This window comes from Vombatus ursinus, unplaced genomic scaffold (assembly GCF_900497805.2).
Source record: "Vombatus ursinus unplaced genomic scaffold, bare-nosed wombat genome assembly UNPS02014810.1, whole genome shotgun sequence".
NCBI lineage: Eukaryota > Metazoa > Chordata > Mammalia > Diprotodontia > Vombatidae > Vombatus > Vombatus ursinus.
In genome coordinates, this window is record NW_020954588.1 from 37,825,938 (window position 1) to 37,853,237 (window position 27,300).

Below are 27,300 nucleotides of genomic sequence, written 5' to 3' on the forward strand. Positions count from 1 at the left end.
AATATGGATAATTTTGTTTTGACTCATTTGCCTATTGTGCACTGGGCCATTAAAATGAAATTTCCCATTAGACTAGTCAGTGCAGGAAACTGTTGGAGCTATTATCCAGAAGAGATGTTATGTCAACAGTTTTTTCTTGTTTACAGACATTTAAAAACACAGCAATTACATCTGAGGTTCTCTAATCAAGTGAACCCATGTTCCATTAAAGTTATCCTACATGGGAAAATGTCTTTTTCGGTAACAAGAGACAGCTACTAATCAAATTCACAAGGTAATACTTCATAGGAATTCATTCCTAAAAAAGAACAATGGGAATTTCCATTCTCAGTTTTAAAAGATAAATCATTAACAACATGGTTGTACTTTGTGCTCCTTAATTGAACATGTCCATGCATTTTTGGCAAAATTAGGAGAGCTTGCTAATAGGTACCCAGTCATTTCATTTTAAAAATTAATTTTGCTATTTTTTCTCTCTTTTCCTAATATACTTGAGATACCAGGAGGTTAATTAACAGTACAACCTGGCAGTGAATGTAGTCTAATTACTACAAGCTATTGGAGAAATGCACCTAAGGAATTACAAAGCACAAGAGACAAGAAAACATTTCAAAAACTCATGGAGTGTGATTATATTATAATGAATGTTCTAAAACATAGTCATCGGTTAATGACTGATGGAGTTTTTTACTTTAAAAAATAGAATTTTGACAAGTGGAAATGTTGTATATTAGCCAATAAAATATTTTCTCTGGTTTGCTTCTTTATTATTTATCCTAATCATCAGAAAATTGATGGCATTTCATATCATATTTCCAGGGTATTCGTTACTGGAAATTATTTCTACCCACAGAATATTTTTATGCTTTGACACATTTGAAAACCAATAAGTGATTAAAATTAATCTGAAAATGATATAATCAAATGTCCCATTCCACTTTCAAAATTATTATAGGTAACACATACATACAACACAGAGACGGAAACTTCAAAATTCCCTAGGATTATACTTGCTTTTTGTGGATATAATATGTAAATATTTAACATAGTTGATTTTTTTTTCTTAGAGCCCAATGAAGTTAACACATAGTAAGAGTATCTATACTTTTCATTAATAAAGTTTTTCTTGCAGAGAAAAAAATAACACATTTTAGGTCTTCTATACAAAATTTTGCTACAGAGAGATGATTTAATGGGAGTATTCTATCAAAAATATGGAATAATCATGATAAATTCATAAATCACTCATGAAATGTATATATATATATATATAATTAGCTACTCTAAAATTAAAACAATCAAAAATGACCTCAGTTACAAAAAAAAAAGAGTTGTGATTCTGACCACATGTGGGGGATTTGGTTCATCAACATAAATGCCAATGTGTTGGACTTAGTAATTTAGCCCTAAGAAATTGTGGGAATTTCAGGGAAGCTAATTGATTGCCTTGGGTCTCACAGCTCCATTAATGTGTCAGAGGCAAGACTTGAACCTAGCTCTGACTCCAAGCTCAGAATTCTATCTGCTAAGCTACTCTGTTTCCACTAACCTTACATATATGAGATATACATTTCCCCAAATATGTGTGTGTGTGTGTGTGTGTGTGTATTGTCATGAATTCCTTCTTCCTGGCCAATTTTGGCCTATCTTGGCATTGGGGCATACTTTCCTAATGCCTACTGCTCTGTCTGGAGATAAGCTGGTAAGCAGCCTGTTATTCTAACCTCAATTGAATATAACAAAATGGAAATTTGGTATCAATCATTTAAGATATTGCCCAGTGTGGCTAAACCAACTAGTCATAATCTACTTGAATAATAGGTATTCTGGTGATATAGTTATCATTGAGATCTGGTGAGTGGGATTCATGCCAATCATATGGTTCCAGAAGCATATACTTTCTTTAAAAAGAGCAGAGTAGATAATATGGGAGAATTATATAGAGTATTCCAAAAGTCTTAGTGATCTAATAACCTAAAACTGTGCTACAACTTTTGGGACATGCTGTAAAATAAACAGATATAATCACATGAGGAAATCTAGGAACTAAATGAAGAAAATAAAGTAGAGAGTATTTGAGCAATAGGTAGAAAAACAGAAGTCATATTGCTACAGGTTGTTACTACAAACTGCCTGAACAGAAGGTGTAACAGACAAGTAATTTGGGAAACAACACAAACTTGACTTGAAGGCATGATCCTGAATTGAGAAGGGATTTCAACTACCTGTAAATTTATTGGATTTCTCTATATTTGGAATACACACACACACACACACACACACACACACACACACACACACACATATACAGGACTTGGTATGGAAGCTGACTTGCTTCCTTAATTTGGAGAGAATGGATTTAAAAGGATTGAAAAAAAGTGATGAGCTGTATCCAATGGTCCAATATTCTGCAGAAGAAGTCAGTCCAAGTGGGATAAGAAGCTTTCACAAAGGAAATTCTAAAGATTCAAGAATAAATTATTGCAATGGGAAGGAAAGGGAGTATTGACCTAAAAAGACTGCTATGGCTAACGGGATCTATCAAATATGATTTTTTAAAGGTGTTTCTTAATACAAAGTTAATCCAAGGGCAGGTTAACAAAGAATTTATGTGAAAGGCTAGCACGGTTCTAGAAGAACAGAATTAGGAACACTGAAAAACAGTGAGTAGAAGTTATCAATGGGTTCCTTTCCCTCCGCCCCTTCGACATTGGCAGCCATCAAAGATTCCAAGAAAGCACGAGATGATTGCTCAAATAGTTGGCAAGATGGTGAGGAAGCTAAATTATTCAGCTTATGTTTATGGTCTACTTTCCCAATGAGAATAATTTTTGCTTTGGATACTATAAAGCAAAAAGTTATCAGGAAGTAGAAACCCACGGTAAAAATGCAGCCAATTGGTGAACAGCTCTTCCAAATCAGTAACCATTAAGGAATGATCCAGATCATCTCCCATTGAAAACCTGGCAGAGATGAGTCACATGAAGCCAAAAATAGGCTCTCATCCCCAAATTTAGATGAACTTGTGGGGAAGTAGGAATGGTAAATGAGTATACTCCATGGAGTATGGGCTCCATGGGCTGAGGAGCGATGAGGTTCAGAGGCTTCCATCTGCATAGAAAGTAAATCAATATAATTTTTATTCTCAGGCACTGAATTTTTACATTTAAAAGATTTTAAAACACTTTGTTGAAAATTGATAAATAATAAAGACATGTTAGATATACTTTCCCTAAAGTCAAAATGTACCTTGCTCTATGTAGATCTTAGAATTTCTTGATCGCATCTGCAGGTTTTTCTTTACCTAATTTAGGCTAGTACTTGTAACATTTAGAATTTCCAGAGAATTGGATATTGACTGAAAGAGCTGAAAGGGACATTGAAGTCATCATTCTACTACTGGCAGCGTAACAAATCATCTGATGTAACCCCTTACCCCAGATTTAGATAATGGTGCCTGCAGATAAATGAACAAATCTTTTTGATGAGAATCAGATTTAAATAGTAATAGTAAAAATAGAAGAGGGTTATAAACCTTGAACAAACAGGCAGTTTGAATCTGAGATCATCAAATCCCTTCTATTTCCATTAGGTGACTTAAGGGTTCCACAAACGATATTAGAAAGGTCGAGGGTAGCAACTAAAAAAAAAACTTCAAAACAAACAAAAATCCTTAGAAATTTGAATGAATCACCAAATCCTTCCATTCTCCTCATAATCTAACTTAGAATATTTTTAATTTCATTCTTCTTTGTCAGCTTCCTCAGTAAAAACAGGAGGCACATACAACAATAAATCCCCATATACATAAGTTTGTTAAGTCTGCCACACCAAGCCTCCAGCCATGAACACTTTTCTATGAGAGATGAACGTTTGTTGCTTAGTTGTCTGGTTGCGTCTGACTCTTTGTGATCCCTCTTGGTGTTTTCTGGACAAAGATATTTGAGTGGTTTGCCATTTTCTTCTCCAGTTCATTTTACGGATAAGGAAACAGATAAACAGGGCTAAGTCACTTGGGCATGGTCACACAGCTAGTAAGTATCTAAAGTCAGATTTTAACTAAGGAAGATGAATCTTTTTAACTTCAGGCCCAGCACTCTGTATACTGTGCCACCTGTCTGCCCCAACATAGTGAGTACTCCTCTAATAATAAGAGCAAAAAATGAAATTTATTATATTCTATCAATTACTGATGATGTAATAGTTATTTTTCAATTCAGTGCTTAAGTAAAGTCAATCCACTGAGCTCTTAGAAGAAAAATCAAAATAAGTATCAAACTAGAACAAGAATAAATATCAAAATGTATAGTGCTCAATGGAATTAACTCCAAATTGATCTCTTTGAATAAATTGTTGATTGGTGGTACTGGCAGTGAGGTGACATAATTAATAGGGTATTGGAATCAAGAGAACCCTGAAGCCAGGAAAACATTCATTCAAATCTCACCTCAGACAATTTCAGGTTTTGTGACCTGGGAAAGTTATTTAACCTTTCTTTGCCTCAGTTACCTTAGCTGGAAAATCACTAACACCTACTTCCCAAGGTTTTTGTGATAATCAAACGAGATAATTTTTGTAAAGTTCTTATCATAGTGCCTATCCACCATAGATGCATCATAAATACATGTTCCTTTCCTTCTTTCTTTCCTTCCTTCCTTTATTCCTTCTTTCCTGCCTGCTTTCGGTCCTTCCTTTATTTCCCTTCTTTCCTTCCAACCTTCTTGCCAAAAGGGGTGAAAAATCAGACACTATTACAAATGATCATCATATCAATTGCCACAATGAGACCAAAAGGGCCTAGAAAATATTTAATCTGCTTGCCACACAGAGAAATATGGCAGCCTAGGCCAATAGTGATTTATTACACACACTGGACTGTACAATCTAAAGGAGAAGATGCAATGGATAATGAGCATCATCACCTCATAAAAAATGAAAACTAGAGGGATAACAAAGTTTAAGGAAAGCTTGGCTAGAGTACCTACTAAACTAGATTGTACCAGTTCAAAGGAAAATGAAGTTCAAGTGTCTCCTTATCCCTCTACCATTTTTTCCCCCTTTTTTGCTTAGGTTTCTATTTGCATAGTCTAGTATATGAAATGATTTTCCTGACTCTTCCAATTATTTTTTCCATGGGTCCATAATCATTTCTAATTATTTCCTATAGAGCTTCTATTTCATTTTAAAATTATTTTTTAATTTTTTTCTTTACATATTTCCCAATTAAATGTAAAAAATTAACCATTTTTTTAAACTTTTGAGTTTGATATTCTCTCTCTCCTACTCCTCCCCTTCTTTTTGAGAAGGCAAGTACTTTGATTTTGATTATACATCCGAGGTCATGCAAAACATATTTCCATACTAATTATGCTGCAAAAGAAAACACAAACACAATAAAATAATAAAAAAAAAGAAAAGAAATATGCTTCTATCTGCACTCAGAATTCATCAGTTCTTTCTCTTGAGGTGGGTAGTATTTGTCATCATGGTCCTTTGGAATTCTCTTGGATCATTGTCTTGATCAGAGAAGGTAAGTCTTTCCTAGCTGATCATCATTATAGCATTGCTGTTACTATGTACGATGTTCTTCTGGTTCTGCTCACTTGAATTTGCATCAGTTCAGAGAAGTCTTCCTAGATTTTTCTGAAACTATCCTGCTCATCATGTCTTATAACAAAATAGTATTCTATCACAATCATGTACCCCAACTTGTTTAGCCATTCCTTATTTGATTGGCATCCCTTTCATCTCTAATTCTTTGCTACCACAAAAAGAGCTGCTATACCTTTGTACAAACAGAAGCTTTTCCATTTTCTTGGATCTCTTTGGGATATAGACCTAGTAGTAACTGGGTCAAAGGGTATGCATAGTTTCATGGCCTTTTGGGCATAGTTCCAAATTGTTCTTTGGAATGGTTGAAGTAGTTCACAACTTTACTAATGGTACATTAGTATCCTTATTTTTTTTCCCACATCCTCCCCAACATTTATCATTTTCCTTTTTTTTTTTCATGGTATCCAACCTAATAGATGTGAGGTGGTATCTGAATTGTTTTAATTTTCATTTATCTAATCAGTAGTGATTTAAAGCATTTTCAAATGACTATTGATAGTTTTAATATCATCTTCTCAAAATTGCCTGTTCATATCATTTGACATTTTATCAAATAAGGAATGGCTTGTATTCTTCTAAATTTGATTCCATTTCTTATATATTTATGAAAAAAGGCCTGTATCAGAGAAATGTTCTATAATTTTTTTCCGGTTTTCCTTCTAATGTAGACTGCATTAGCATTATTTGTGCAAAAGTTTTTTTTTTTAATTTCATATAGTCAAAATTATCCATTTTAGTTTCTGTGATTCTCTCTCACTTGTTTGGTCAGAAACTATTCCTTTATCCATAGATCTGACAGGTACATTTTTCCATGTTCCCCAATGTATTTATGATAACACTCTTTTATGTAGAAATAATTTGTCCATTTTAACCTTATCTTGGTATAAGGTATGAGATCTTGGTCTATGCCTACTTTCTGTCAAAATGCTTTGAGTTTCCCCAGCATTTTTTTAAAATATTGAGTCCTTACCCCAAAAGTTTAGATCTTTGGGTTTATCAAACTTTGCTCATTTGCTGCTATGTATCATGCATCTAATCCATTCCAAAAAAATCTACCACTGTATTTCTTAACCAGTACCAGGTTATTTTGATGATTACCACTTCATATTATAGTTTGAAATCTGGAATTGCTAGGCTGCCTTTGAAATTTACAAAATGTTTTCATGTATTATTTCATTTGGTCATCTCAATAATCCTTGCAAGTAGATGTTATTATTATGACCACTTTGCAGGTGATGAAACTAGGTTGAAAAAGAATAACTTGCCAAGATTATAGGGTCAACTAACTTTGAGACAAGATTTGAACTCAAGTCTTTCTGGCTCCACATCCAGCACTCTGTCCAATCCATCGTCTATCTATCTAATTAGACAGACTCATCAGGCGTTGGTTTCATGTAGGTTGTAGATCTTTTTGGAGTAGTTGTGGAGAAGAGCTGGACTCTAATGCTTCCTGCTACTTTTACATCTTAAATGATCTTTTTATGATTATCATTTCTATTGAGGTTCTTTTCTATTTTGAAAATATGAACAAATAGTTTGTTGATTACTAATGTATTAGATAATGTGATATCTCAGTGTTACTTTTTTCTATTTTTTATTTCCTTTGAAGTATTGATGTTGTTTCATCAAACAATTTTTGTCTATTTCTATTAACATCAATAATGATGAAAATATATCTTATTTACATAGTGCTTAAGATATATTTTATACACACTACTTTTCCTGATATATAAAGCAATAACTTTAGATTTGATTGACATTAATAAATCTGTAAATTAATTTTGATATAATTTATATTATATTGTTTCAGCTTAGCCATTAGAGAATATATTACCAATGTATCTCCCATCATAATGGTCTTACTTCATTTCTAATAAGCATTTTTGCTATATTAACATAAGGCCCAAATGTGTCTTTGTAGTTAGATTAAGCACCATGTTTTTTTTTTTCCTTTTTAACTATTTTGTGTAAAATGTCTGGAATCTTTTCCTCCTAATTTGGTTAGTAATTAAAAAAAGAAATACTTTTTTGTATTTCATATCTACCTTGCAATTTTAATATATTTTTAATCATCTCAATGTTTTTAGTTGATTCTCTAAAGTTTTCTAAATAAAGCATCTCATTGTGCACATGAAGGACTAACTATGCCTGTTTGCTTATCACTATTCCCTTAATCTCTTTCTCTTTTCTTATAGCGATATCAAACATTTCTACCACTTTATAAAAAGAAAAGTGGTACCTTTGTATCACTACTGATTTTATGGTCAACATTTTAATGTTGCTGTTTTTGTTGTTATTTTATTTTTTTTGTTTGTTTCTTTGTGGGTTTTTTCATTATAAATCATGCTTGTGAATTTAACTTGGTTAAACAATTTGATGTGTATACTCATTACCAAATGAAAGCATACTTTGGGAAGGGTATCATTATATTACTTCAATTTTCTGACAAGAAACTAATGCTATCTGTCATATTTGTGGAGTTGAGTCTTTCTCATTCCTCTTCAACCCTTGAACTAACTCCCTTCCTGGATAAAATACAGTAGCTTCCTAATGCATCCAGAAATAAATATAGATTTTTGTTTCAATTTTGCATCCCTTCATAACCTTGTCAAACTCTATCTTTCTAATTTCATCATACATTAGGAAAACTAGATTTTTGAAATTGTTTTTATTCTTTCTCATGAAAAACTTCATTTTCTCTATCCATGCTTTTGCATCAGCTGTCTTCAATGTCAGTAAAACAGCTGTTCTTCACATCTGCCTTATTGAATCATCATCTTCCTTTTAAAACCCAGCTGAAGTACCACCTTCTTTATAAAGTTTGCTTTCTCATACCCTCAACTGCCAGTGTCTTCCATTCCAAGCTACAACATACTTATTTTCTTTCTGTTTCTTCTGTGTAAACTGTACTTACATGTGTTTATTGTCTCCCGTCTCAGAGAAAGCTAGGTTTTTGCTAGAAAAGATTGTTTAGTTTATTGCATCTGAATTCTCCAAATCCTAAAACGGTGGCACCAATTAGGTGATTAATAATAGTTCTTGATTAATTAATTGGTTGATATAAAGAAGTACTTACAGGAATGTGAGTATCTCTCCGTGTGTTGGCGTCTTACTATATATTTCTTCCTGGGTGTATGGAATCATTTGCACCACTCAGTCACATCTTTGTGCAATTATATATTAATTAAGGGCTGACACTATGGGGAGAAAATGCTTTAGCAAAAACTTCTATATTTCCATTGTGCAGCAATAGTGTGGAAACTTAGTTTCATCAGCCCAAAGGTATTTCTGAAAGTTAAGAAATGACACAAAAGGGAAACAAAAAAAATTAGCAATTCCAATCTATTATGGGTGATAGTTTCTGTTGAAGTATATTAAATATAATGTTTTTGGAACTGTGAATTGCTATAAACATTCCAGAAATCAGAAATTATGCAAATAGAGATTAAAATGTTCATTCCGCATTGACCCAGAGATTCCACACCAAGGAATATACTATAAAGAAGTCACACTTCTCTACAAACACTCCCTAGAACCAAAATATTTATAGCAGCATTTTTTATGGTTGCAGAGAACTGGAAACAAATAATGCCTTCATCAATTCACGAATGGCTAAACAAATCGTGGTACATGAATGCAATGGAATATTACTATGCAGTAAGAAATATTGAGCATGATGAAGAAAGAGAAGCTTGGAAACACTTCCATGAGTTGATGCAAAATGAAATAAAACAATAAAAAAATTAAAATGACAATATAAATATAAAGAACTACCAAACTATCAAATCTGAATGCTGCAAAATTATGAAGACCAACCAAGTTGACAACAAAGAAGATATTTAAGAAGGTACCAGCTAATACCCTCTCATTTTCATTGGTAGTAATCCATGATGTGGAACATTGCATAAAATGTCAGATTTTTTTTCAATGTTTGGATTGATTTTGTTGAATTTTTTTTCCCTTACTTTTGTTTCAAAGGAAAGCAGTCTGGGAAGAGGGAGAGAGGGATATGGAGGGGACTAGGCAATGTGAAAACAAAAGACACTAACTTTACAGATAAATATACAAGGGTGCAGGTTTTTCTTTGTGAAGAACATTGTGAAACTGCCAGCATTTCAATTTTTGTGATGAGAGTTACCACTTAAAAGACAATTTTTAATATTTCTTTTGAAAATCTGAATGATTTAAAACTTGATAATAAGATAAATCACATGTATTAGAGGTCTTACATTTCTGATTTTGAGAAAATGAAGCTTGATTCCATCTGGAGATCTTGGAGATTTTTATTCACAAAGATCTATGAAAAGCAAAGAAATTAAAAAGAAAATATGTGTTATAAAGAACCAAAAGGGGACTATTAGAATTGTCCAAGAAAGAAGGTGAAGGAAAATATTCATTCCACAAGATCAACTGCTGGTTGTCTGAAAAAGAAAGTAAAATAAGCAACATAATATGGTTAGAAAAAATGATAGTTTCTTTACTTCTTTATTATGGGCCAGATACATCATAAGTCCATACCTATTACTTTTTAGGGATTTAACAAATTGGAGTAAGAACCAATTTTGACATCTTGGATGGAGTCTTTGTTCTATGTATGAAGTTAAAGATCTCAAACAAATTAATGAAATGAACCTAATTTCACCGCGAAATAGTCATCCTTTGTAAGAAGCAGAGTGGTAGAATGGACAGGAGGCCAGCCTCTAAATCAAGAAGACATGAATTCAAAATCTGTTGCTGATATGTATTAGTTGTGCGACCATAAACAATTCTCGAATGTGAAATTGAACAAGCCATAAAAGAATTGTCAAATGGTGAGGAAGGAAAAGGAGGAACAATGTTCAGGTGAATTTAAAAGTCTATTAAACATGGAAAGAAAATGAATACCTATGCTCTACAAGATTTTTTTTCCTCAAAGATGGAAAATTATTCTTTCAAACATCTTTTATGAGATAAATCTGTCCCCAATACTTAAGCAATGGAAGGATAAAAAGAAAGAGTATATATACTAATACTTCTTGTGAATATCAATTCAAGTATTGTAATTCCCTTGAAAAAAATATAATATATTTACAAAAAATATTTATTATGATGAAGTTAGATTAAATGAAAGTTGCAAGTGATTCAACTTTAAAAAATAATGGGGTACAATTTTAAAAAAACCCATCAAAATGGCATATAAATATAGAAAATTAGAAAATCCTATAACAAAATACAGCTCTCATTTATATAAAAAAATCTTAAATAGCATATGGAGGGAAGACCTCTTTTTAATATAATAAAATGTATATCAAAACCTAAAAGGTGCCCTTTTTTGCAATAGAGAAAATCTAGAAGATTTCTCAATAAGTACAAGGTCAAGCAAAGATTTCCCCTTTCCCCTGTCTGGTCTCCAAATATAACTTTACAATAGAAGAGAAGAAAAACAATACAGGAATGATGACAGCCTTCCCCTGGAGGTGGGTATTTACCACAAATAAAATAATGATAAACTCTCATAATTCAGCCTGTGACTACTCTCAAAACAGTTCCATCTTGATATACAGTACCAGAGTTTGCAGTTTTCTGACACAGCATTTGAGAATCCAAAGTCCCTTGTACAAAAAAAATCAGAGAAAGATTTTGGAGCAGATAGGAGCTCAAAAGGATATAAACTGTATACATTTCTGGATTAGTAGATTATCCTGAGCCTTGTAGACCTACCAGCAAAGAAGATGAAAAAGGGTGTCAGAAGAATTGAAATGAACAAGGCACAATGGGTGTCATACAGTCAAATTATTCTGTCATTAAATGCTTTGTAAATACACTGAGAGTACATGCAATCTGCAGTTTTTTCAGGATGTATTTCTATCCATGAGCTGATACTCTCTACATGAAGCAACTTTCTTTTCCCACTTTCTTCAGTGAATATACTTTCAGAGAAACCACATCTTGTTTTTTCCCCACGTTTTCATGTTGCAATTCACATCATGGCCATAGTGAACTTCTGATGAACTGTTGGTTATTCTACCCACTCAAGAAGCTGACATTCCTTTTCCCTGTGGTTGCTGGCTTCTGTTCAAATAGGAAATAAAAATATACTCTGTGCAAATTATTGCTGAGGTCCCCATTGTTTAAAAGAAAGAGCATCTGGAATACTTCCCAGAATTCACAGCTGTCTCTGAATTTGCACCTTGGTGGACTTTGACTCACAGAGAGGCAGGAAGGACAAGTGTATTTATTTTTATTGGGTGGAACTGTGATTTTTTTTCTGTCTCTCAAACATTTCTGGGTGGAGCCTTCTCAACCCAAATAACAATACACACTGAAATTTCAATAGCACTTTAGGAGTCACAAATCACTTCATAGACAATATATCATTTGAATCTCACAACAATCTTGTGCAATAATTACTAGGGACATTGTTATCTCCCTTTTACAGATACAAATATTGGAGCTCAGAGGAGTTTGGAGCACTCAGTTACAAATGCAGATTGTAACAGTCAGGGGTAGGATTCAAACTCACAACTTTCTTGTCTTTAAGTCCTGCACACTTTCTGTTCCTGCCGCTATATCAGATGCACTAGATAAAAGCAATAATCCTTTCATGCCTAATGCACATGAACAATAGCATGCTGTCCCTTGTCAGCTGACAAACACATCCACTACAAGTTAGCTATTTCAGAAAGGCTAGAAGAACAAAGAAGCCATGGGCTAAATGAACATTAAAAAGTCAGTTGCTGGAAATTTGAGATTCATTTTCTGCATAAAAATAGTGGTATACATGTTGGACAAAGTACTAAACCAGTTCACAGCAGGCTGCTTATTCCATGCCATACCTAAAGTGTGGTATTTTACCAAGAGCACTATAGAGCCAACCCACTATCTATAATCAGTCCATCAGCTCACATTTATTAAGTACCTACTATGTGTCAGCCATTGTTCTAGGTAGGCATACCAATACAAAAAATAAAACAATTGCAAGGTATGGTGGTACATACACCACCAAGACAGGTGGTACATGCAATACCTATTTCCAGGGATGCTAAAGCTGATGGATTGCTTGAGCTTAGGAGTTCTGAAGTATAGAAAGAATAAAGCTGATTGCATCTGCACACAAAGTCAGACATTGATATGCTGAGCCCTTGGGTACTGGGGGACTATGGGGTGAAAGGAGAGAGATAGGTCTGGTGGGTCAAGCAGAAACATACCATTCCAGGTACGAAACAGAGCAGGTCAAAGGTTCTGTGGTGAACTGGCTTCTGTAGTAGGATCTGGCACATGAGTAGCTATTGTGCTTTCAGGTTGGGTGAGATAGGGAGACTCAGCCTCAAAAGAAATGAATGAATGAAAAAGAAATGAATGACTGAATGGATGAGTGGATGGATGAATCAATGAAAGAAAAATAAATGAGTGAATGAAAATGAAAACAATTACTACTCTCAAAGATCATTTTATCATTATTTCTATGGAAGTTTCAGCTTTGGATACTGGTAACACACCTCTCTCTATCTCTCCTCCCTCCTTCCCTTGCCTTTCAGTGTGGAATGGGTAGGGATTCTCCCTCTCCTTTCCAAACAATAACAGCAACAATATCAGCATCAACAACAAAAACAAAAACAACTACTGTACAAACAACCAGGTGTGGATCCCATAATTTAGGGCAAAGCCGTCAGGGATATTAGGATTGGTAGGGAAAAGAAGGAGATATAATGAACTATGGGGGGGTCTATGTTAAGCAAATCTGGGGTGTGAGATTTCTTAACCACTATATCCCCAGTGAATTCCTGTAACACTGAACTAGCTCTTCAGGTACTTGCTTTCTTTTCTTTCTCACCCTCCAAGAATTGGACTCTTTTTTCTGCTTCCTTTTCTTGTTTTGACAGCTCCAACCTAGGTCATTCCCCTGTTCAACTTCTGCCACCCCCATATTCCCTGAAGAAAGGATGCATGAATAGCTCCCAAGGACAGAACAGTGATGGAAGAGGGGGATGATATGCTGCCTCCATATGAACAAGAATTCGCCCAAAACTAGAACTCCCAACAGCTCAGTGGATGCCCTGACACTCACAGTCAAGCAGGTATTTATCACAGGCTCTTACTTATGTTGTTCAAGGTATTCTTGCAAGGGAATAGAAGGGTAGACTGAACAGATATAGCTATACTTTGAGGAATTCTAGATGAACGATAAAATCCGAGCTTAAATCCAATGACCATGAGGAACAGAACTGATATACTTGACTGAGCCCGGGGGTAAACAGTCAATATAATTACAGTATTCAAGAAAAGATTCCTCTATGACCAAGCACAGAGGTATCACTGAGGTGACCTCCTACTGACCTGCAAGTGAGGGGACCTAGAGTGATTTATTTTTCACTTGTCTTGAATTAGCCAAGACTAAGAAGATATTTATCAACTACTTTTTCAGGAGGCCTGAATTTAAAATGGTGATGCTGTTAATGCAGGTAGTGTACCAGAAAAATTGTGGAAATAATCATTTGCTGCACATTGCGATGGATAATGAACTCCATTTGGAGTCAGAGGACCTCGGTTTACATTTTGATTCTCCTATCTCCTATGCAACTATATGGAAATTACATAGCCTTTCTGTTTTTCAATAACTCAGGTGTAATCCGAAGATGGTGGACTAGTTGGGCTCCATGATCTTTCTAACTCTAAAGCTGTGATCCTCGGGGATGCTTATATCCAATGACTGAATGATCCCTCCTTTCTCCCCTCCCCTCCCCCATACATTTGCCCCCAAACAATGGAGAGGAAGAACCACTTTAGCTGTCCTTGCCATTCTTCTTGGTATGTATCACCTTTTAAATGCAAGAAGGCAACATTACATAGAGGATAAAGGGCTGGCATTGGAGTCAGGGAGACCTATGTTCAAATACTGCTTCTAATATACAATGAGCTATGTGAACCTGGGGAAGTTATTTATCCTTGCAATGTTGAGGATGGTTCCATAGCACTAAAAATTACAGACAAGTTGAGAATCTTCATTAGTTGAGAGAATTACCTAATGAAATTACATGTTCTGCTGTTGTTCAGTCTTCTTCAGTTATTTCCAAATCTTCTTCCAACCCCTTTGGGGTTTTCTTGGCAAAGACACTGGAGTGCTTTGCCATGTTCTTCCACAGCTCATTTGACAGATGAGGAACTGAGGCAAACTGGATGGAGTGACTTTCCCAGGGTCATACAGCCAGTAAATGTCTGAGGCCAGATTTGAACATAGGAAAGAGTCTTCCTGACTCTGGGGCCAGTATTCTATCCATTGTGCTACCCAGCTATGTGTGTATATGTGTGTGCATGTGTGCATGTGTGCATGTGTGTGTGTTCATGTATCTTTTGGGGTCTGGGCCTATAATTGCATTTGCCATGGGAAGCTCCTGGTAAGGAAGTTCCTTCTACCCACACACATTGGTGACTAGAACATATCTTTGAGTGGTCTGGTGCGCTGAATGTTGAATGAATTGCACAAGTTTACCCAGCTAGTTAATAGGTGTCAGAGACAGAATTTGCATTTGGGTCTCCTTGATTCCATGGCTGACCTATTTACTATGTGTAAAGAAAGAAAGGACTGGCAATTTAATGATTAACTCCCCTTCTATATAAAAAGAAAATTGTTTAAGGAATCCTGTCCACCCCTGCACATCCTGAAAAGCTTCCAAATAGGTGAGCCATTGGGGGAAGACTTTTCATAGTAATATTTCCCATTCAAAGTAATGAGTTTTAAAAAGAAAAGCACTTCTACTGGTAGATTGTGATTTGATCTTCCTTTCAAGAGTGGATCTGCCCCTTGCTACCTTCTAGAAGATTGATTTCTGTTAATTGGGCAATTTATTGGCTTTGAGCTGTACCTTGTCACCTCCTACTTGAATGAGTTTCCCATGGGGGCTGACTACTCTTTTGCCTTATGTTTTCTTCATAATTATACGAGCTTAAGGGGCTCCATGCCATGGGAGTACACAGGTAACACACTGAAGGTGATTTCAGAAAATTATGTAGAAAAGTGGTACTCACTTGAAAAGGGAAGAAAATTATTTTGATTATTGCTATAAGTCATTTACTTCTCCTTCATTTTCTCTGTTGTGAAATAATACCTCTTTCCAATAAAATTGTGTATTATGGTGGACATTTGTGGAAATTTAGATAAAAGTTCTGCATCCATTAAAGAAGTGTCAGGGTAAATTTGGAATAAGGGCAAAATGAGCCCAAGAGATTTGGGGAATTATACCCAGTATTGGACCCAGCCCATTTAAACCCAGAGCTTTGGGGACCTTGTACTTAGGTTATGTCTTTACAAAAATATGCCAATAGAAAAAAGATTTGTGACTTTGTGAATGTGAGGAATTTCTGACAACAAGATAAAGTCTCCTGTCTTGGACACAAGTAACAATGTGATGGCTGACTTGTTAAATCCTAGGGGGTTGTTTGAGGTACTCAGAGATTAAGTGATTGGGCTAATTTTAACTCAAAATCCTATCTACTAAGCAATACTATCTCTATATGTACACATGAGTGTGTATTTATTCCAATAATTTGATATTTGTGTGTTTGTGTGTGTGTGTATGTGTGTGTGTGAGAGAGAGAGAGAAAGAAAGAGAGAAAGAAAGAAAGAAAGAAAGAAAGAAAGAAAGAAAGAAAGAAAGAAGAAAGAAAGAAAGAAAGAAAGAAAGAAAGAAAGAAAGAAAGAAAGAAAGAAAGAAAGAAAGAAAGAAAGGGCTTTGGGAAACACTCTTTGTATGTGTATATGTTTTTATTAATGCATGTAACTATTCTACACATTCATATATTACACACCCATATGTGTATATATGGCATGCATATATATATACACATACACACACACACACACACACATATATATATATGACATGCAAGCACACACACACGAAACAAAAATGTGATTCAAAGACAACCAACTTTAGGACTATCTAAAGCTTTTTATATTATACTTCATTTCTATTCTAATCATGCAAAAAGGAAATTAATGCATTTTATAAGCATGAATTTAAAGTAGAGTAAGCTTTCTTTAAATGAAAAAAAATGTAATTCATCAGCAATAGTAAGCAACCTTTAGCATTGGCCAGGTCTTTTAGCAAAGTACTTGAATAAGGTTTCTAAGGAAGTATTATTCTCTTTCCAAATATTTCACATTCCACCATCCTCCATTTTTTAATAATGCTTCATTATTCTCATCTGGATGAGTCTTTTGTATGATCAACCTTGAAGTCTGCCTTTTCAATTTACAACTACTATACAGACAACTGAAGAATAGAAAGAATCTTCATTAGCATTATGTAATTACAATTATTGAAATCTTTCATGGCATCTTCTATCATAAGTTTTCATCAAATATTTTTTTCTTTAACATTTTTACTACTAGAAAAATTCGTCATTGACAATTCAATGTCTATTCTCATATCAGTAAAGCTAAGGAAAATGAGAATCCCTCAGCATCCCCTTAAGAAGTAGATAAAATATAAGAACACCAAGACAATAGTCTTAGAAAGAACATGGGGAAAAGACTGAAAATAAAGTCTTTGCTCATAGTAGGTGTTTAATAAATGTTTCTTGAATTTATGTTATTCTTGAGTATTATTTGTGGATGAAAGAAAAACCAAATTAATTACTCAAGAAAAATAAATCTGCATGGCTCACTGGGTATTTCACTACTTGACTTTAACAACATTTAAAAAAATCTTTGGTGTAAGTCTACATGGTCTTTTGATTTCATAGTAATTATCCATAAGTTACACTAATATATCAAACTCTAATTGGGATTATTATATTAAAAATACAATTCTTTATTCTTTCATTTTCTGCAAGTAACTTTCACTTATTTTTGTTGTTTTTTTGTTTTGGTTAGGCAATGGGGTTATGTGACTTACCCAGGGTCACATAGCTAGTAAGTGTTATGTGTCTAAGGTTGGATTTGAACTCAGGTCCTCCTGAATCCAGGGCTGGTGCTCTATCCACTGTGCCACCTAGCTGCCCTTACTTTCACTTATTTCTAAGTCCAACATTGAGGTATTGCCATTAAAATGGTGGTCAGATTTTAAGCTAAAGATTTTAAAGCAAATATTCATTTTTTAGCATATTTTGGACTATTGCTAAACAAATTATATGAAACTCCATATGAATAAACCTTTGCTGTAACATCAAGCCAATTTCTCTTTTGTCCATTTCCTTGGAAGTTTGAAATCCAATGAGAAGCAAATCTATGGATGAGTTCTGAATGTGCTTGTTCTGCTCCTTTAGATGCTAATCTCAGACTTCTTACTCGCAAAGGGCTGCCTGATCTCTGAGGCAGGAGTGATTTCACCTTTCACCGTCTTCAAGCTTCTCCAAGCTCTAGCCTGTTGGACTGTTGGAATCTGTTTTACATGCTAGTTATGCAAGTATCCTGTGTCCCACACCCCAATTGGATCATAAGTTCCTTGAGAGGATATGCTGTTTTATTTTATATTTCCTTCATAAGTATATGTAGAAGAGAATTAATTATTTGCTGAATGTGATTTTGAAATTAGAGATTAGCCCTCTAATCAAGTATTGAACATTCAGAACAATTAGTTTCTGTTCTCCAGTCATTTCAGTCATGTCCTATTCTTGACTCCCTTTGTTGTTTTCTTGGGAAAGATGATGAATTGATTTGCCATTTCCTTCTACAGTTCATTTTACAGATAAAGAAACTGAGGCAAACAGGGTAAAATGACTTACCCGAGTCACATGGCTAGTAAGAGTCTGAAGCTGGATCTGAACTCTGGTCTTCCTGACTCCAGGTAATCCATTGTGCAACCTAGCTGTGCGTCAGAAAAGTAGTTGTCCCACATAGTTTGCTTCTGAGACAAAAATACTAGATCAGAGTTCTGTCTAATTTGCAGTCTATGCACAGACCCAAACTTAAGTTCCAACAAAATGGGAAAAAGAGGTAATAATAAAATTCTGATGATTGGGATTACAAGCACACACATGCAAAAGTTAATTAATCAATTACAAATCATTTGTTGTGTTTGCTATATACTAGGCACTGTGCAAAACAGTAAAGATACAAAGATTTAAAAAAAGTCCCTTTCTTAAAGTAGCTGACATTCAATCGTGAAAGAAAATATGTAAGTCACCTAAATCCATACAAGATAGATACTGAGTAGATGGGAGATAATATCAGAAAGGCAGGGATAAGCAGATGGCAGGGGGAGGGGTATATGGCTTGAAGAAACAGAAAAGCTAAGGCAACTTCTTAAAATGTTATCCAGGTGTCGGTCTCACATCAAAAAAAAAAAAAGGAAGTTAAATTCCTAGAGGGAATGTTTACATTTGTATTTGAATCCTTGTCATTATAGTGATTAATAATATGTTCTAACTTATTTATTCATGTGAATTAAGGGGCAATCTGTTCTATAATTCAGTTTCTTATGAGTTTCATCAGCATAGATTACTTCCTGAGAACTTGTTCATCCCTGGAAGAAATGAAAAATCATACCCTTGATATGGCCAACTTACCGAGGAACCTTGTAGCTTTACTTGAAACAGCCTACCAGCCTACAGACGTACAATAAAGATCAAGTTCACACATTATCAGTATTAAGCCCTGCTATGTCATTGAGACCCCATCAGATATCCTTGTGTCAGATATTAGTGAAAACAAACATTTCCTCCTGATTGTCTCATGACAGAAGCACAATGTCATTGTCAGGCCAGAGGGGACAGTTTTGACCGTGCTTGCCTTCTGACGTCTAATGATTGTTTGAGTTGAAAAATAATCCATATCTTCCTTAAAATACTGAACATTCTTTAAAGTTTATTATTCAAGTTTAATACAAGTAAGGGATATTTTTTCTAAAAGAACATAGATGAGAAAATTTACCTAGTGTGCATTTTACTAGACACTAATAATCTTTTATTTTTCCCATGATCAAGGTAGTAAATAATTAGTTAATAAGAAAATGAATGGGGGAGGTGTCATAAGGAGAGCTAATGTAACTGCAAAATCCCCACTAAGTGAGCTGAGCTTCCACACACACACACACACACACACACACACACACACACACACACACACTTCCAAGGTTTCCTGGAATTAAGAAGGTACATTCTCTTTATTAGAAGAGAGAAAGGACAGAATGCAAATATTCAGAATTTCTGAAAAGAAGATTAAAGATCCAAGGATGACTAGGGGGAGATTAAAGAAACTTCTGAAGATGTTCAAAGAGAAATGGAGATTTGAAAGTACTAGTACGTTAAAGGCAAAAATATGAGGTTAGAGTGATAGAGAGAAGGCATGGAGAAGAACTAGAGTAATGTTAGTGAGGACTGAAAGGGGGCTAAAGAGGGATATAAAATTTGATAAATAGACTGTAAAATCCTGGAATGACCAAAGGATTAGGATGAGATTTCTGAACTATTATCACTTACAAATTTCAATAAGAGGCTTTATATATTTTATGTGTGGCATCAGTAACTTCCTGATTCATTTTTTATTTCTCATTAGGGCTTCAATTGCTCATGAGTTATCAATACAAAATTGCAGAATAGTTTCAAGCCCCTAGCTAGAAAGTCTAGTGTCTTCCATACTGTTGGTTAGTGCAAAATAATGGTACCATTGTTAGGGACATGAGGGGCAGATGACATAATGTTCCTCTTACACTGATATTTTGGTCAAGCAGTTAGGTTACACTAAAATTCCATGGAAACCTTTCTTAAAAGTTGTGTTATATTATGGATTTATTGAGAAAATAATTTAACTTTCAGTTATTTTGGTAGGCAATTAGTTGTGTCAGTTGATGGTAAGATTCACTTCACGCAACTTTCTAGTCACTGCCTATGGACATAATGTAGCCAAGCCAGTTGTCTAAATGACATTTGACAGAAAATGCCATGCTTCTAGCATCCAACATATTATGAATCCAAGCCCAAGACCCAGGGATCATTAAAAACAACATGTAGACAAAATCCAGGTGATGATTCTCTTATATTCCTCTTAAATGGTTAATGCAGGGCAGTATCCCATGGATTTAGCTTGCCACACTTTTGTCTTCAATTTGGCACATTCATTTTAGAAACACGATCTCATTCTATCACATCTCTAAGCCAAGGCTTGTACATATGGCGCCAGGATCATTCCAAGAGCTTTTCAAACAATAACTTTATCCAAACCCATTGACAGACTGTGTCTACAATGTTATAGACAAAACCTGGTCTGATTTGCTAACTATATATATATATAATTTCTATATATATGATGGGTAGCTTCTTAGTAGGAATTTTTTTAAGATCACAAATGTCCAAATAATATTTTTTTGATGTCCATGTAGTAATAGGTGATACCTTCTGCCCTTTGGTGAACAGATACAGAGCAGGACAGCTTTCTCTAAGATTCAGAAATATGTAAAATTCTTCAAAATTTTTTTCATTTATTATTTATGATGAAGTTATGGGGGTTAATGTAACATCAAAGAAAATATCTATTGTTTGAAACGTATTTCAATATGCTTGATCAGTAATCTATTCTCCCTAATAGAGATGATTGGGGAACTTAGACCCACTATGCTACACCCAGGTAGAAGACTTCAGGTAAAGTTATCTCCATTTATCCAACTGTAATTGCTATTAGTCTAATTAACATTCAGTTCAATCGCTACTTAAAGCCAATAATGAATGCATATTTAAAAAGCTACAGATTTCTTGAGGAAGGAAGTGGACAAATTGATTTTCATAATATACATAAGAAAGGCTATCAATTAATTCAGTCCCAGTTTGGCATTTTTCCTAAAAAATCAAAATCTCTAATTGAATCAAGTATTGGTAACAAGAACAGACCCGTTTGATTTCATTGATTTCATTGCAATAGTGAAGCAATGTAAACCCAGCCCTGCTGGGTTTTGTGGGAAAGGTATTTAGGAAGAATAAAAAGCCTAGTACTATTTATCTTTCAGGCTGTGTATTATTATAGCAATACGTCAACACTTTGGCAGGATTTACTCAGGAACAGATAAAATTTTAAGCCCTATTTACACAATGGCAAAAAATTCAGCTTTGCCTGTTATAAATCTCACTTGAAGAAGAAATTTTATTTGAATTCATGCACACATCCACACCTATACATACACACAAATACACTTGATATTTTAGACCACTGAAAAATTGTTAGCATTTTCCTGTTGTGAGGAAAAGGGGTTTGGGGTCAGAGGAAGGGGCGGTGGAATTATAGAAACAAGTATTGAACTAGATTTTTCAAAATTTGTGTGTATCAAGACAATTTGCATCTGACTTTTTTTTTTCTTTTAAGCTCACATTCTAGTTCTCTGCAATTATCCAAACCCCACAAATGGTAGGCCTCTTTAAAAACGTGGAAATACACCCTGAAAGCCTGTTGGCAGCCCCTTCAGATTCAAAATGAATGGAAAACTTCACCTAACAACTAATTAAGATTTTCAAACTATAATTTGAGATCCAAAAACAAGAGCATTGAACACTTTGGGGAAAAGAGCTCTTCAATGAAATGGAATTTGCTAATGTTGGCATTGCTTTTGTTTAGAAAAATGATTGAGATGACTGAACATCTTCTCGCCTTTGAATTATAAAAGATTTTTTTTTCCTTCTTGGCAGAACTTACAGTTCCTTTTGATGTAAACTTCATAGAACATGAGGAGAAATGGTCCTATAACTAGATAAGGATGCTCAGAATCCAGTCAACATATGGAAGAATATGTCAATGCTGGTTCATTCAATGTAATAGGAATAGATTTTTTTAAAAATAAATGTATGAAGAATTTAGACTTATAAAGTCTAATGTTATGAAAGTATGATAATACACTGGTGGCAAGTCATTCTTTTTTAATGAGCTTTAACAACTAAGAAATAATGTTGTTAAATTAGTTTCAAATTATCAAGGATTGATTATCCAACTAATGACCTACTTAAATCCTTTTTCCTTTCCTCACTTATCCACCCATTAACTCTTGTATAGGTATTGTAATTACTTTGTTTTAAAATATTATAAATTCATGATGGACCTAATCCATACCCTTACCCTCTCTTCTCAATTGCTTACCCACATTGAGTTAAAACACATTAATAACCTGTTCTTTCCTAATTTGTGAATAAAAGTACAAAAATATTTTTTTAAATCCTCACTCATTCTGGTTGTTGTTTTTTCTTTTCTCTCTCAAAAGGTTATCTCTGCCCTTTTCTGGAAACTCCTAGAAACTTCTATGCCTTACATCATTATAGTCTATGCCTTACCATGAAATCTCAATTGCTATCTAACGTGTAACATCAGAAATGGCAAACAAGTCATATGAATCAAAGTGAAAAACTGCCCCTCTCCATGACACCCATACTCCTCATTTACATTATTGAGGGTCCTGATTTTATGACTTCTTTTATATCATCTATCAGTCTGAGTCATCTGCCTAGTTCTACCTTTCCCTTGTTACACCTACTCACATATCCCAACTATTGGGCATCTCCTTGAGTATTTAGTTGCCTTAAATTTAACGTGCTGTGATAAAGACAAATTGGTTAAACATGTATTGGTCTGATTCTTTTGTGAATCCAACTTTAAGTACCCAAGTGGCTGAAATCGACTGTAAAAAATGACAACTGATTATTGAAATAGTTATTTTTTATCATGCGTCCAAAAGAAAAAAAGAATTTCTTTGTTCATGATAATAATTTACAAAAATAACATCATAATGGTTTGATATCTTGCATGCCAAAATCTGTGGCAGAGTACATGGAGAAACTCTACAAGGAATTTGTAGGTTGAGAAGGTAAAGAGAAAGAGAAATGTCATAAGGAAATTAAGACCTTCCATAGTTAATAATATATGTTTAATATTCAGTGAATTAAATAAATGTGGAAAAACTAGGAGATAAGAGAAAATAGGAGAAAGACACAATTGGAAACAAAGACTAGAGGAATATACAGGTGCTTCGGGCCAAAATATTTTCAATACTTTTTTTTTTCCCAGCCAGAGACAAGGTTTATTAAAGATCTGCCATATTAGCCAGACTCTTAAGCAGTCTGAGCATCTGTGAGCTATTGGCTAGATTATAAGAACCTGAGCAGCTTAATGGAGACAAGATAGACCTTATATACAGAAAGACTGTGGGAGAGATCTAGGAGTGACCAAGTAGTCTGTCCGTCTGTCAGGTAATAGAATGTCAAAGACCTGGACCACATGGCCACGGGAGAATGCAGCCTAACTAGGATCAAAGGTGGGAAGTGGCCAGGGGCCATAGCGAGATAAGACAATGGAGGGCTAGGCTAGGTTAAGGGTAACTGAGAATTGGGAGATTGGGCATAGCCACAATGAAAGGCCAGTTGATGGGATTATAGCCTCAGGTAAATGCCAGAGATTTGGCCCTGTGGGAAAGTCCAGGGTTTTTCCTTTTTAGGGTCTAGATTCCATTCTCATCATTCCCCCCTCAAATAAATGGGACCCAAATTCTTTTGGGGTAAGGTGCAGAGGTCTTGGCTTCTGAAACTGTTTCCTGCTGGCAAGGGGCATAGAGCTGTCCCTACCTCGAGGGGGTCCCAAAAGGAGGCTGCTTGGAACAGAGCACAGGATGCATCCTGAGAACGATGGGGGGGAGGGGCGTTGGCTGGTACCTGCTGTTTGTTACCAACTGTAGGTGAATGGCTTGTAGTCTGGAAGACACAAATCTGACAGAAAAGACTGCAGGTCCCAGATATGATGGGATAAAACATCCTTAGCTCTGTTTGGATTCAGATAATTCAGTTTTCCAAACATGCAGTATCAAATCCACTTCATAGCCAGACTCAAGAATAGCCAGATGGGCAACATTCCTTTTCAAAGGAACATAAAGGAGAAACTGATCAAGGAGGATCCTCTCTTAGACTGAGGCTAAAATTGTCCTCTCAGCTTTTCCCAATGCTGACATCCCACAGTATTACATTCTCCCTGAATAGCTTGTGGCATTTCTCTCAGATAGTGGATTATTGGTTATTGATGGATTATTTTGATCCATCAGACAACTCAAATAAAATCCTATGAGCTTTTACAAACAGCAAGTTTCACTAATCACAGCTTAGGAAAAAAAAAAACTTTTCCAGGATTTACATCTCAAATTTAATTTTGTCATGGTCTAAAAAGGCAATCGTTAGAGATTATTTCTTTATACTTGCAAATTCTCAGCAAGACAGAATCCAAACAAGCTTTTTGGCAAGTTTACACATTAAAACAATAACCAACAATAGCCAAATTATTTTAGAGGTAACCAAGTTATGAAAAGTTGCTTGCCGTAATTGATACAAAAAAGCTTACCAATTTGAAACTTGAAACAAACCCATTACCAACCAGGTGACTTCAATTTTGTTAAATGCATTTCCAAATTACTTTACACAGAGAATCAACATCTCGTCATTAACAGTTAAAACCACAACTTTAAAAGAATGTGCTTTCCCAAGTTCAGAAGCTAGCTTCTTTACCTTGAGCAAGATGTGCTGAACCTGGGTGATGCTTCCAGGCAAAGGTTATCCCGGGGCCCAGGCCATTGCCAGTGGAGCCCACACTGCAGCTGTTGCCCCTCCTCCCTCCTTCTTTTCCTCAGGTGAGGGAGGGCTAAATCAAAGGGGAGGGGGAAAGTATGAAACTCTCTTCTCCTGTGAGAGGGGTTAATAGATGCCCTCTTAACTCAAGAGAAGGGAGTGACCAGGGTGTACAGAGGTGTTTCAAAACTCCTTAATGATTGATCACAAAACCTCCAGAATCTGCTAAGATGTTTTTAGCTAGTTTAACTTTTCCCTGTAGCCTCTATGAAGGAGGATCCAGGGGTTTAGAGGGAAGAGCGTAAGTAAGCCTCAGGAACCCAAAAAGCACCTGCACTTTCCCAATTCTCTAGTGCTGAGAGGATTGACGGAATTGGGCATACACTTCTGAAAAGGGTGTCCATCCTTGTTCTCTATACTGCGGAAGGTGTCCTGAAGTCCATGGCCTCAAACTGAACCAGGGGATGGAGATCCTGAGAGCATCAGGCCGAGTGTGAGACAGCCTTGTAACTGCCTGAAAAGCACCTCTAAGCCTTCCTAGGTGCTTGGAGAGTAACCCCAACTGCAGGGCAAGAAAGAAGGGGGACAGGGGAGGCTTACATCCCTTCCAGTCTTGGCTGGAGAAGAGCTTGGGATTAGGCAGTTCTTCCCAGTTAGCAGGGCCCCATATGATGAGGTCTAGAGGTTTAGGAATGCTGGGACACCAAAATCATGACACACAAGTCCTGCCTGAAAGAATTTGACCTAAGCCTTCTTTCAGTCAGAGACAAGATTTATTAAAGATCTGCCATATTAGCTAGACTCTTAAGGAATCTGAGCATCTGTGAGCTATTGGCTAGATTATAAAAATCTGAGCAGTGACTGGATTATAAGAATCTGAGCATTTGGCTAGATTTTAAGAATCTGAGCCTTGATACTTTCTTTAAGAAAAGTCAGGAAGCACTGGGCCTACCTAACAGCTATAACATTAAAAAAATAAAATTCATTGTATTCAACTGGCTGAATATGAGTAGTTATCAATGTGAGGTAAATTTATGAATCAGTTGTTGACATGGAGTAGACCACTGACTTTTGAGCAAAGATTAAAATCAACACCCATTTAGAAAACCTAATAAAATAACAAAAAGATGAGCCATGCATTTTAAGTACTCCAGCTACCCCTACTTTTAAAAAATTGAAACTGGAAAGTTAGAAATAGACTAAAGAACAAACCTCATGCATGATTCCCACTCTTTTCTGAAAAAGTTGAACCTATGCCAATCAGTCCTGAAAACAGGACACTGAACAAGTCTAGAAATTAGTCTAGAAAATACCTAAGCTACTTGCAAAGGAAACAGTTTGGCAGCCAATAGCAATGTCAGTCCAGAATATGTTTGTTTCTAGAATTTTATGGAAGAAGATAGTTGAAGATCTTGAACAGCAATATTTCATAAAACAGTGATAAGTAGTGGAGGGAAGATGTTTGTAGAAATCTTTAAAAGAGAACCAAATAAGACAAGTCATCCTGATGATATTTAAAAATGAAACTAGAAGGAAAACAAAGATGAAAAACAGAAAAAAAATAACTTTGACATTTTTATAATCACTATTTTCTCCATCAATGCAAACAGTTTCCCAACTAGACTCTCATATCATAGCTCCTTACATAATTCATGACAAAGTAGAAATTACACTACAAAAAAAAAAAAATGGGGCAGAGGAATGAGAAAAGTAGCTGAACATGAAAATGACCTAAATTCAAAATTTAGCTCTGCCAGTTACTCAGTATATGACTTGGATAAGATACTATACTTCTCAAGCCTTGCTTTCTTGCCCCATTTTTTAGTGTAATTTGTACTCTGTCATGAATTATGTAAGGTGCTATGATATTAGAGTATAGCTGGGAAACTGTTTGCATTGATAGAGAAAATGTTTCCACCATTGTAGTCTTACAGGATTGCTGAAGAAATAAAGAGGTTAAGTGACTTGACCATGGGGACACTATATTTTAATATAATTAGCTTCCTTTGTGATCTTTTGTATTTTATTTTATACATTCAAAAATATTATCCTGAGAAGAGGTCCATAAGTTTTACCAGACTGTCAGTGGGGGTCTATGACACAAAAAACGTTAACAAACCCAAACATCCATCTATCTATCTATCTATCTATCTATCTATCTATCTATCTATCTATCTATCTATCTAT